The 12055-nt window shown below is 40.1% G+C and overlaps 1 protein-coding gene across 1 annotated transcript in view; it reads right to left on the minus strand.

The window, feature by feature from the left end:
* The window catches only part of TENM1 (teneurin transmembrane protein 1), a 368853-nt gene that overhangs the window by 179922 nt on the left and 176876 nt on the right, over nt 1-12055 (minus strand). The gene's annotated exons all lie outside the window — the stretch shown is intronic.

Raw genomic sequence — 12055 nt, forward strand, 5'->3', positions numbered from 1 at the left:
TTTGTTGAGAAGTGTTGATTATTAATAAAATTATGTTAGAAGAGAAGCCAAAATAAAAGTTTGCCAAGCCTTTTACTTGATTGAATACCTTTGCTGGAGGAGGAGAAGGGAGATAAAAGCCTATAGAAAAAATGCAATAGGTTTTGGGTATAATTGGCCATATATCCTTAAAAGAGAAAGAAGGAGTTCTGGAAGCCAAGTTGTCTGCCTTCCATAGTCTTAAATTCTGAAGCTGGTTTTATGTATTAAGAGGTATCGGCATGTGATGGTAGCAGTATTACCCTATCTTACATGCAACGGAGCTTTTTATTTGTAACGAAGGTTTTCACTCCATAGATAGCAGAGTTATATTTCAGTACGAGAGAATGTTTCTCTGATCAAGCCATGGTTATGGATTTTATTACTATCTAGGTCAATTTGTTCACTAATTCATTCACAAGTATTCTTTGAGGGTGAAGTTCTCATAGGAAGAATAGTGGATCTGAAATAAGGATTCCTCTACATAAAAGCTGTGAACCCTTAGGCAAATTACTAACATGCTCTCTTAATCCCTGCTGATGTAACTACATAATGACAATAATAATATTTATACTTAATAGGACTATTGGGCATATTTGAAATATATTTGGAGGTAGAACTGACAGGATTCCCTCCTCATGATTGGATATGGGGAATGAAGGAAAGGGAACAACAAAATCTGTGGCTTACGCAAGTGGGTGGATAATGCTGCCATTACGAATAAGGGTAGAAGAGCAAACAGATTAACTTTGAGAAAATGTATTAATAGCCACATGAAGATGTCAATGAAGCAGTAGGATATATGAATTTGAGGGGCTAGAGGTGGAAATAGGAAATTGGCTATCATTAGCATATAGGTGACATTAAAGAATGAGAGTGGATGATATCCTAAGGAACAAAGAATAGAAGAGCCTCAAAAATGAGCCCTGAGATAACCCATGATTTAAAGAGAAGGTAGAAAAAAGAGCAACCATCAAAGGAGACTGGGAGGGAGAAGGCAGTAAGTGATAGGAGAAAATCCAGGAGATTGCAGTGTAGGCAAAGCCAAAGAAGGACACTTTTATAAGAAGGGAGTATTTACCTGTATAATATTGCTGATAGGCCAAGTGGTACCTGGGCAGGGAAGTACTCATTGGACTTATCAAGGTAGAAATTGTGGCCGACTTTAGGAAGAGCCCTGTTGACAAAGTGGTAGTTGTAAAGCGAGGCTGGAATGGGTAAATGGAAAGAGTGACTGGAAACCTGTGTGTGTGATCACCAAGTTGTAAGAAAAGTCCAGGTCCAGAAAATACAAAAAAGGAGGGGTTGGTCTAATAAATGGCAGCTCAAGTAGGTTAATCTTGAAACAGCGCCTACTCTCTATATCTTGGCTCTGAATCTCTGCTTGATAATCTGGAGTTGTAATTTCAATTCTTGTAGCGAACCTGAGGTTGTACTTATGCTCCCCTTAATGGCCTCCCCCAAGGCACTAAAAGATGAACTAAAGGTGCCTTTCTAGGACAGGAGTTATATTGGTCACAGCCAATAAGGCCAGAGCTAACTGAAACAATTTGAGACAAAAACTTACCATTACTGCTTTATATAACTATTAATTTTAGGCCTACAGGAGTGCATCATTCTGGTTATTTCCTAAAAAGTCATAGGACTAGATGAACAGTAGTATCAGTGAAATGGCAGACTAGACTATCCTTAATCCATCTCAATATAAACCCTTAGAAATGTTGAATATAATGTAATGATGTAAAAAATAGCATATCTTACATCACAACTCAGAAATTCTCAAGTGCCAGAAGCAAAAAGATTGCTAAAAACCAAGGAAATAATCATATAAATTAACCTTCTGGCAGCCTTGATGTGTAATAACCAGGGGCTAGGGTATTTATGTCCACAAAGGGAAAACAGATGAGGTCTTTGGACCATTTAAGATGGGGAATTGTACTGAAACACCTGCACAAAACAAGAACCCTTGAAGGCCTGAAATATTAGTGAGATAGAGACTAATAAATTATCTACTATCCCAGCAAGATAGCAAGGAAGCAATGACTAAAATAATAACAACAACAACAACAACGACAATAACAATAATAATAAAACTTGGGGGTTAGAAAACAACATTGACATAAAATACTACCTAATAATATGTGTGATGAAGTGCCTTGAGTGAAATATTTCTAAAACCTAAATTATTCAAGAAGAAGGTAAGAGATACTTTATCAAGTATGCACATAAAAATTCAAAGGTAGAATTCTGTTTCTAGTGACCTAAGAAATTTTTACTCTTCTCCTCTGATGAGTGTAGCCAGACACAAAGTATTTAAAAATCTGTTAGATATTACCGCAGTTCACAAAGCAGTAAAGAGTTATTGGGCCAACTTCTACGAAACAAAGAAAACCCAGAGGTGAGCCTGACATTCATGGATGCTTTTCCTGTGGAAGTTGTCTGTCAGTTTTGGTAGAGGCAGCTGGGAGAGACAGACTTGGTAGAGCTTTTGTCATTCTCATGGGTACAGGAAAAAATATGACTAGATAATGGCTAAGACATTTTCAATGTTGAAGAGAACATCAAGACAAATATATGAAGAAAAATTGAAGGAACAAAAAAGAGAAAAAGGCAAATTTACAATCATAGAGACCTTAATGTCATCTCCTTTTCATTCACTAATAGAACAAGCAGAAAAATCAGAAAACCTATTGGTTTTGAGGAACATGATTAACAAATTTGACCTAATTGACACATAAACAGCACTATAATAAATAACCACAAAATATATATAACTTTAAAGTATACATGGAACATTTACAAATATAAACCATATTCTGGGCTATAAAGCAAGTCTCAATGTATTTCAAAGTATTGAAATTATTTATAGCATGTTGTGTGCCCAGTATGGAATTAAACTTGAAATCAGTAACAAAAGATAACTATAAAGTCCACATAAATTTGGAAATTAAGAAGTACAGATTTGAATAAACTATAGAACAAACAAGAAAGAATCATAAAAATTAGAGGATATTTTGAAATGAATGAGAATGAAGGTGCAACATATCAAAATTTGTGCAATATAACTCAGTTTATGTTTATAGGAAAACTTATAAGGTAGAAAAAAATCAGTTGAAAAACAATGACCCAAGCATTTATTCTTTGAAATTAGAAGAGCAAAGTAAACTCAAAGAGGATAAAAGGGAGAAAAGAATAATTATGAAAGATGAAATTAATAGGCATAAACATACAATAGAAAGCAATAATTGATAATTTGCAAAGGCCAATAAAATTGATAAACACCTGATGGAGACTGATCAGTAAGAAAATGCATGATCCCAAATAACCAATATCAAGAATAAAAAAGATGACATCGCTATACATCCTACAGACATAAAGTAACATAAGAGGATATTACAAATTTTTTTTTGTCAGTACATTTGAAAATTTCAATGAAATGCACAAATCCTAGAACAACTTACAATAATAAACACAAGAAAAAATGGAAACTGAATAGTTCCTGAAGAACCCTACTGCACAATGAAAAATATTCCCACAAAGATAATCAGTCTCAGATGACTTTTCTTGTAAATATACCAAACATTTAAAGGAGAAAAACTGCCAGTCTTGAATAAACTTTTCCAAAGACTAGAAAAAGAGCCCTAGCTGGTGTGGCTCAGTGGACTGAGCACCAGCCTGTGAACCAAAGGGTTGCCGGCTTGATTCCCAGTGTAGGGCACATGCCTGGGTTGCAGGCCAGGTCCCCAGTAGGGGGTGTGCAAGATGCAACCACACATTGATGTTTCTCACCCTCTGTTTCTCCCTCCCTTCCCTTCTCCAAAAATAAATAAATAAAATATGTTTTCAAAAAAAGAATAGAAAAAGAGAAAATGCTTCACAATGTGCTTTACGAGGCCACCAAAAAAACCTGGATATAAAATTCTGACAAGGATATTATATTAAAAAACAGGCCAATCTCACTCATGAATATGGATGCAAAAATATTAAGCAAAATATAACAAATCTAGCATTATATGACATAAAATTTTGACCAATTTGTGATTATTTTAGGAAAGCAAAATTGTTTTAACATTTCAAAATCAATCAATATAATACATATATGGAATAAAAGAGAAAAAGCATATGATCATCTCAATAGATGAATAATAAGTATTTGATGTGATACTAAACATCTATTCATGATAAAATTTTATAGCACACTAAGACTAGAAGATACTTCAATCTGATAAATATTAGCTACAAAAGATCAACAGCAAAAATCATTATTATACATGTTGAATTTTTTTGTTATTGAAACTGAGAAAATATGACTATAATTTTCATTAATTTTTTTTCAACCCTCACCTGGAGACATTTTTCATTGCTTTTAGAGAGAGAGAGAAAGTGGGGGGGAGAGAGACACTGATGTGAGAAACATTGATCAGTTGCCTTCTCCCACATGCCTTGATTGGGGATTGAACCTGCAGCCTGGGTATGTGCCCCAACCAGGAATCAAAGTTGCAGCCCCTTGGGCTATGGGATGACGGTCTAACCAACTGAGCCACACTGGCCAGGGCTAATCATCATTTCTATGCAACAAAATTCTACAGGTCCTAACCAGTGCAACAATATAAGAAAAATTAAAATGTACAGAAATTAACAAGGAATGAATAAATGTCATCATTATTCAGATAGTACAACTGAGTATGTGCAAACAACAAAAAGAAACAATAGAGAGAGATTGTTAGACTATGTGAATTTAGCAAAATCACAAGATATTAAGCAAGTATATATTTAACAAATTATGGCTTCTGGTCAAGATGATGGAGTAATTAAAAGCGGTACATGCATCCTCCCATGACCATATCAAAATTACAACTAAACTACAGAAAAGTCATCATTGAGAACCACCTGATGTCTAGTTGAACAGACTCCCTATAACTAAGGATATACAGAAGAAGCCACATTGAGACTGGTAGGAGGGGCGGAGACGAGGATGAGGGGCAAGTCCCACATCCACCTGTGTTGGTTAAAAATCAGGAGGGGTATCTTAGCTGCAGAGCAGCCCCATGGAAAGCAAGGGGTCCCAGCCCCACATTAGGCTCCCCAGCCCAGAGTTCTAATGCCAGGAAGAGAAGTTCCATAACTTTGGCTGTGAAAACCAGCAGAGCTTGTATAGCTGAGTGAGTCAGAGGGCTTCAGGAGTCACAGGTGTCCCTCTTAAGGGGTCGAGCAAAGGCTCTAGCACTGGGGCAGCAGCTCAAAAGAAGCCAGGGACATACCGGGAAAAACCGAATTGTCTCGCTTTGGGGCAAGTGCTGGAGGGGCAGCTTTCTCGCAAACAGAAGTGCTGGCAAAGGCCACTGCTCCTTTGTTGAGCCCCTTCCCTGCAGGTACAGGCAGGTGCCATATCTGAGTCTCCATCAGCCTCACTAACACTTTTTGCCCCACCCTGGTGATTTCCTGAGACCCCACCCCACTCCACCCCACCCAACTTGTGGACCCACTCACGCTGTTTCTAGTGCTTTTTCAATACAAACAGCCTGCTTTGCACTTTCCTAAAATCTCTCAAAGGTTCACAAACCCCAAACAAGCAGCATCTGGCCTCAGCAAGCCCCATACCTCTCATTAAGTGTCCCCAGGCCTAGCACTAGCAACAGCTGGTCTGAGTTCACAGCTTGGCCTCCAAGCCCAGCACAAGTAGCAGCCATCTGTAGATCGTTTTGTAGCTCATGCTGGGTGGCCCCAGGCAGGTCAAGGTTGTGGCAGACCTTGGCCTTCACTTCCCAAGAGGCCCTAGAGCCAGTGTACCTGGTAGACAGTTTCAGACCACGCCAGAGCACCACCCAAATGCCTCCACAAGTGACACACTCAAGGGCCTGACCTGGCAAGCACCAGAGACTTGATGAAGTGAGTCCTGCTTCATGGGGTCGACCCCTGCACAGCAACTCCTCTGCTATAGCTGCTTCTGGTCCTTCCGGCTAATTGGCCTGGGGGTAAATGCCTTCCACTGACATGCCAACAGCAATCAAGGCTCAGTTACAACAGCAGGATGCACAAAGTCCACATGGGGACTTCATCTGAAGTGCCCAGCTCAGGTGACCAGGGAGGCTGCACCACTGGGTTCTGTAGTGCACCCATTACATAAGGACATTCTGCCAGACCAGAAGATGTAGCAGCTCTACCTAATACATAGAAGCAAACACAGGGAGGCAGCCAAAATGAGGAGACAAAGAAACATGTCCCAAATAAAAGAACAAACAAAACTCCAGAACAAGAACTAAACAAAATGGACACAAGCAACCTACCAGATACAGAAGTCAAAACGCTGCTTATGACTTCTGGTCAAGATGGAGGTGTACGTAAACACACTGCCTTCCTGCACAACTCTAGCAAAAATTAAAACTAGACTACAAAACAAATATCACCCAGATTCATCAGAAAAAGGAGCAGTATGGAAGCCTGACAACTAAGGATTTAAAGAAGCAACAACTGTTCTGACAGGTAGGAGGGGCAGAGACGCGAAGATGCACAGAGAGGAGTGGAGAGGTGGACAGGCTGGGAGAGGTGGTGGAGTGGCATGGACAAGTGTGGACATGTGGATGGGATAGTCCCACATCCATGCGTGGTGGATAAAAATCAGGAGGGATACTTCAGGAGCAAGGGATTCCCTCCCCACACCAGAGCACCCAGCCCAGGGTTCCAGTGCCAGGAAGATAAGTCCCCATAATTTCTGGCTGTAAAAACCAGTGGGGGTTGGGGTGGCAAAAGAAACTGCAGGATTCTTAGGAGAATCCTCTTAAGGGGCCCAAAACAGTCTTAGGGCTTAGACAGACCACCCCCACCCCTGCCCCCGGGATTCAGCACCAGGGCAACAGCTGGATGGGCACCAGAGACATACGGGGAGAAACTGAAGAGATATGCGATGGAGCAAGTGCTGGGAGACAGCTTCATCCTAGACAAAACTCCAAAGGCCAGGCAGCACCACTGTCCTCTTTCCAAGCCCTCCCACAGAGCCATAGAGTGGTGACACAGGTTGCCCCACCCTGGTGATTGCATAAGGCTCTGCCCCATACTACTTACAGGTGTGCTTTTCTACAATAGGCCAAGCTACTAAGACAGGGAGTGAAAGCAGCTCTACCTCATACACAGAAACAAACACAGGGAGGCTGCCAAATTGAGAAGACAAAGAAATATGGCCCAAATGAAAAAATAGAACAAAACGCCAGGAAGAGAACTAAACACAATGGAAATAAGCAACCTATCGGATGCCGAATTCAAAACACTGGTTATAAGGATGCTCAAGGAACTCACTGGATACTTCAACAGTATAAAAAAGACCTAGGCAAAAATGAAGGTTACATTAAGTGAAATAAAGAAAGATCTACGGGAAACAACAGTGGAGGGGATGAAGCTGAGAATCAAATCAACGATTTGGAACATGAGGAAGAAAAAAAGCATTCATTCATAACAGTGAGAAGAAAAAAGAATTAAAGAAAACAAGGATAGAGTAAGGAGCCTCTGGGACATCTGCAAATGTACCGACACTCAAATCATAGGGGTGCCAGAAAGAGAAGAGGAAGAGCAAGAAATTGAAAACTTATTTGAAAAAATAGTGAAACAAAACTTCCCTAATTTGGTAAAGGAAGTAGACATACCAGCCTGGGAAGCACAGAGTCCCAAACAAGTTGGACCCAAAGAGGCCCACACCATGACACATCATAATTAAAATGGCAAAGGTTACAGACAAAGAGAGAATCTTAGAAGCAGCAAGAAAAAAACAGTTATGCAAAAGGGAGCTCCCATAAAACTGTCAGCTGATTTCTCAACAGAAACATTTCAGGCCAGAAGGGATTGGCATGAAATATTCAAAGTGATGAAAAGCCAGGACCTACAACCAAGATTACTCTACCCAGCAAAGCCATAATTTAGAATTGAAGGACAGATAGAGGGCTTCCCAGATGAGAAAAAGCTAAAGGTGTTCATCACCACCGAACCAGTATCACAAGAAATGTTTAAGGGGTGCCTTTAGAAGAAGAAAAAATAAAACAAATTAATAATAAAATGGTAATAAATACATATCTATCAACAATTACTTGAAGTGTAAATGGATTAAATGCTCCAATCAAAAGATATAAGGTGGCTGAATGGATAAGAAAACAACACCCTTACATATTCTGGCTACAAGAGACTCACTTCAGATCGAAAGACACACACAGACTGAAAGTTAGGGGATAGAAAAAAAGGATACTTCATACAAATGGAAATGAACAAACAAACAAAAAAAACTGGGGTAGAAATACTTATACCAGAGAATATAGACTTTAAAACAAAGGATATAACATGAGACAAAGAAGGACCCAGCAATTCCACTTCTGAGTATTTATCCTAAGAAACCTAAAACACTAAATCGCAAAGACATAAGCATTCACATGTTTACTGCAGCATTATTCACAGTGGCCAAGATATGGAAGCAACCTAAGTGTCCATCGCTAGATGAATGGATAAAGAAGTGGTACATACATTCAAAGGAATAGGACTCAGCTGTAAAAAAAAAGACTGAATTATTGTCATCTGCACCAACATGGATGAACCTAGAGGGTACTGTGTTGAGTAAAATAAGTCAGAAAGAGAAAGACAAATGCCACTATGATTTCACTTATATGTGAAATCCAAAAAATGAAATAAATGAACAAGCAGACCAGAAACAGACTCATAGATAATATTTTGACATTTGCAGATAGGAGAGGGGTTGGGAGAATAAGTGAAAAAGGTGAATAGATTGAGAAGTGCACATTGGTAGTTACACAATAGTCATAGGGATGTAAAGTACTACATAGAAAATATAGTCAATAATATTGCAACAATTATGTATGGTGTCAGATCGGTACCAGGTTTATTGCGGGATCACTTAGTAAGTTATATAAATGTCCAACCAATGGGTTGTACCACTGATAAAATATTGTACATCAAGTGTAATTGAAAAAATAAAAAAATATTTTTTATAAAGTTATTCCTTTAGCTCTGGCCAGTGTGGCTCAGTTGGCTGGAGTGTTGACCCATAAAGCAAAAGGTCACAGATTTGATTCCCAGTCAGAGCACATGCCTAGGTGGGGCATTGGGGTGCTTACAACAGGCAAATGATTGATGTTTCTCTCCCACATTGATGTTTCTCTCCCTCTTTTCTCCTGTATCTAATAATGATGATAGTAATAATAATAGTAATAAAAGTTATTCCCTTATATCATAGCCCACAATGAGAAATTTTGAAAATACCCTTTATGACTACCAGTCAAGATGGCAACATAGGCAGACATGGCTCGCCTCTTTGCACAACCACATCAAAATTACAACTAAAATATAGAACCATCATTCAGAAACATCAGAAATGGAGTTGAATGTAAGTATGACAACTATGGAATTAGAGAAATCACATCCATCCAGACTGGTAGGAGGGGTGTGGATGTGGAATGGACTGGTCCCACATCCACATGGGGTAGATAAAAAATTGAGTGGGATATCTCAGGAGTGAGGAGTCCCTGCCCCACGGCCCAGTGCCAGGAAGATAAGTCCCCACAACTTCTGGCTGCCAAAACCAGTAGGGATTGAATCAGTGAAAGAAACTGCTGGAGCCCCAAGCACTTCTTAAAGAACCACACACGGACTCACATACTCAGACTCACTCCGTCTGAGCTCTAGCACCGGGGTAGCAGCTTGAAAGGCACCAGTGGCTGAGCAGAGGCTATTGTCCCTTTTTTTTTTTTTTGCCAGCTCTGTGGCTCTGTGGGGAGAGGGTTTAGAAAAGGAATAATGGCTTCTGCCTGCCTTTCTGTCTGGGAGAAAACTGTCCTCCAGCTCCCACATTGATGCCAGACGCTCCCCCCACAGAGCCACAGAGCTGGCAAGCTGGTGTCATATCTGAGACTCCATCAATCTAGCTAACACTGTTTGACTTGCCTTGGAGATACCCAGAGACTTTACCCCACCCAACTTACTGGCCCACCAAAGTTGCTTTTCCATATGACTAGCTGTTCTTGGCTCATGCTGCACAACCTCCAATATCCTCTCAAGCAAGCAGCAGCTGGCCTCAGTGAACCCCAGGCCCAGCACTAGCAGCAGCCAGTCTATACTCACAGCTTTATTTCTCCTGGGAATCTCCAAGCCCAGCATAAGTAGCAGCCATCTGATTGCTTTATAGCTCACGCAGAGTGGCCCTGGGCAAAACACAGGTTGGGGGGCTGACCTTGGTCTGCATCATTTGGAAAACCCCAGGGCCAGTGTACCCTCTGGACAACCACAGACTATGTCTGAGAACCACCACCCTGTCCCTGTACAGCTAACGCTCCACAGAGGGCAGAAGTTGGTAGTCAGTCAATCCTTACAGCTGACTGGCCTGGGTAAATCTCTCCTATTGACTGGCCAACAGTAACCAAGACTCAACTACAAGAGGAGGGTGTACTCAGGCCACATGAAGGGCTCACCTCAAGTACCCAGCTTGGGTGACAGGGGAGGATGTGTCACTGAACCCTACAGGACACCTACTACATTAGGCCACACTACCAAGATATAGAGTCAAAGCAGCTCTACCTGATACATAGAAACAAACACAGGGAGGCTGCCAAAACGAGGAGACAATGAAACATGGCCCAAATGAAAGAACAGATCAAAACTCTAGAAAAAGAGCTAACCAAAATGGAGAGAAGCAATCTATCGATGCAGAGTTCAAAACACTGGCTTTAAGGACACACAAGGAACTTAGTGAGGACCTCAGCAGCATAAGAAAGATCCTGTCAGAAATGAAGGATACACTAATTGAAATAAAGAACAATTTACAGGGAAACAACAGTAGAGTGGATGAAGCCGAGAATCAAATCAATGATTTGGAACATAAGGCAGCAAAAGACAACCAATCAGAACAACAACAAGAAAAAAGAATCCAAAAAAGTGAGGATAGCATAACAAGCATCTGGGACAGCCTCAAGAGGTCCAATGTTTGCATTATATAGGTGCCAGAAGGAGAAGAGAAAGAGCAAGAAATTGAAAATCTTTTGAAAAAATAATGAAAGAAAACATCCTTAATTTGGTGAAGGAAATAGACAGGCGAGTCCAGGAAGCACAGAGAGTCCTAAACAAGATGGAGGCAAAGAGGCCCACTCCAAGACACATCATAATTAAAATGCAAAAGATTAAAGATAAAGAGAGAATCTTAAAAGCAGCAAGAGAAAAGAAGTTAAGTTACCTACAGGGGAGTTCCCATAAGACTGTCAGCTGATTTCTCAAAAGAAACTTTGCAGGCAAGAAGGGATTGGCAAGAAATATTCAAAGTCATGAAAAGCAGGGACCTGCAGCCAAGATTGCTCTATCCAGCAAAACCATCATTTAGAATTGAAGGACAGATAAAGGGCTTCCCAGACAAGAAAAATCTATAGGAGTTCATCATCACCAAACCGTCATTTTATGAAATGTTAAAGGGACTTATTTAAGAAAAAGAAGATAAAAAACTAAGAACAACAAAGTGGTAATAAATACAAATCTGTCAACAATTAAATCTAAGAACAAATTAAGCAAACAAGAAGAACAGAGACGGAATCATGGATATAGAGAGCATTTTGATGGTTGACAGATGGGAGGAGGTTGTGGGGGAGAACGTGTGAAGAGGTGAGGGGCTAAGAAGTACACATAGGTAGTTACAGCCATGGGGATGTAAAGTACAGTATAGGACATGGAATAGCCAAAGAATTTATATGCATGGCCCATGTATATGAACAATACCAAGGGGATTGCCTGAGGGAGTGGGGGTGCTGGGTGGAGGGGGGAAAGGGGAAAAAATCAGGACAACTGTAATAGCATAGTTAAAAAATATAACTAAAAAAAGAAAGAAAATACCACTTATAATGGTGTCTCAATGCCATATATCTGGTAATAAATTTAACAAAATATTTGTAGGACCTACACTAAAAACTGAAAAGCTATTAGAGAAATTAGAGAATACCAGGATAAATGAAATGCTATACAAAGTTCATGAATTAAAAAATTCAAAACTGAAGATGCCATTTCT

This window comes from Pteronotus mesoamericanus, unplaced genomic scaffold (assembly GCF_021234165.1).
Source record: "Pteronotus mesoamericanus isolate MK-2021 breed Mesoamerican mustached bat unplaced genomic scaffold, CSHL_Meso_final contig_40, whole genome shotgun sequence".
Lineage (NCBI taxonomy): Eukaryota > Metazoa > Chordata > Mammalia > Chiroptera > Mormoopidae > Pteronotus > Pteronotus mesoamericanus.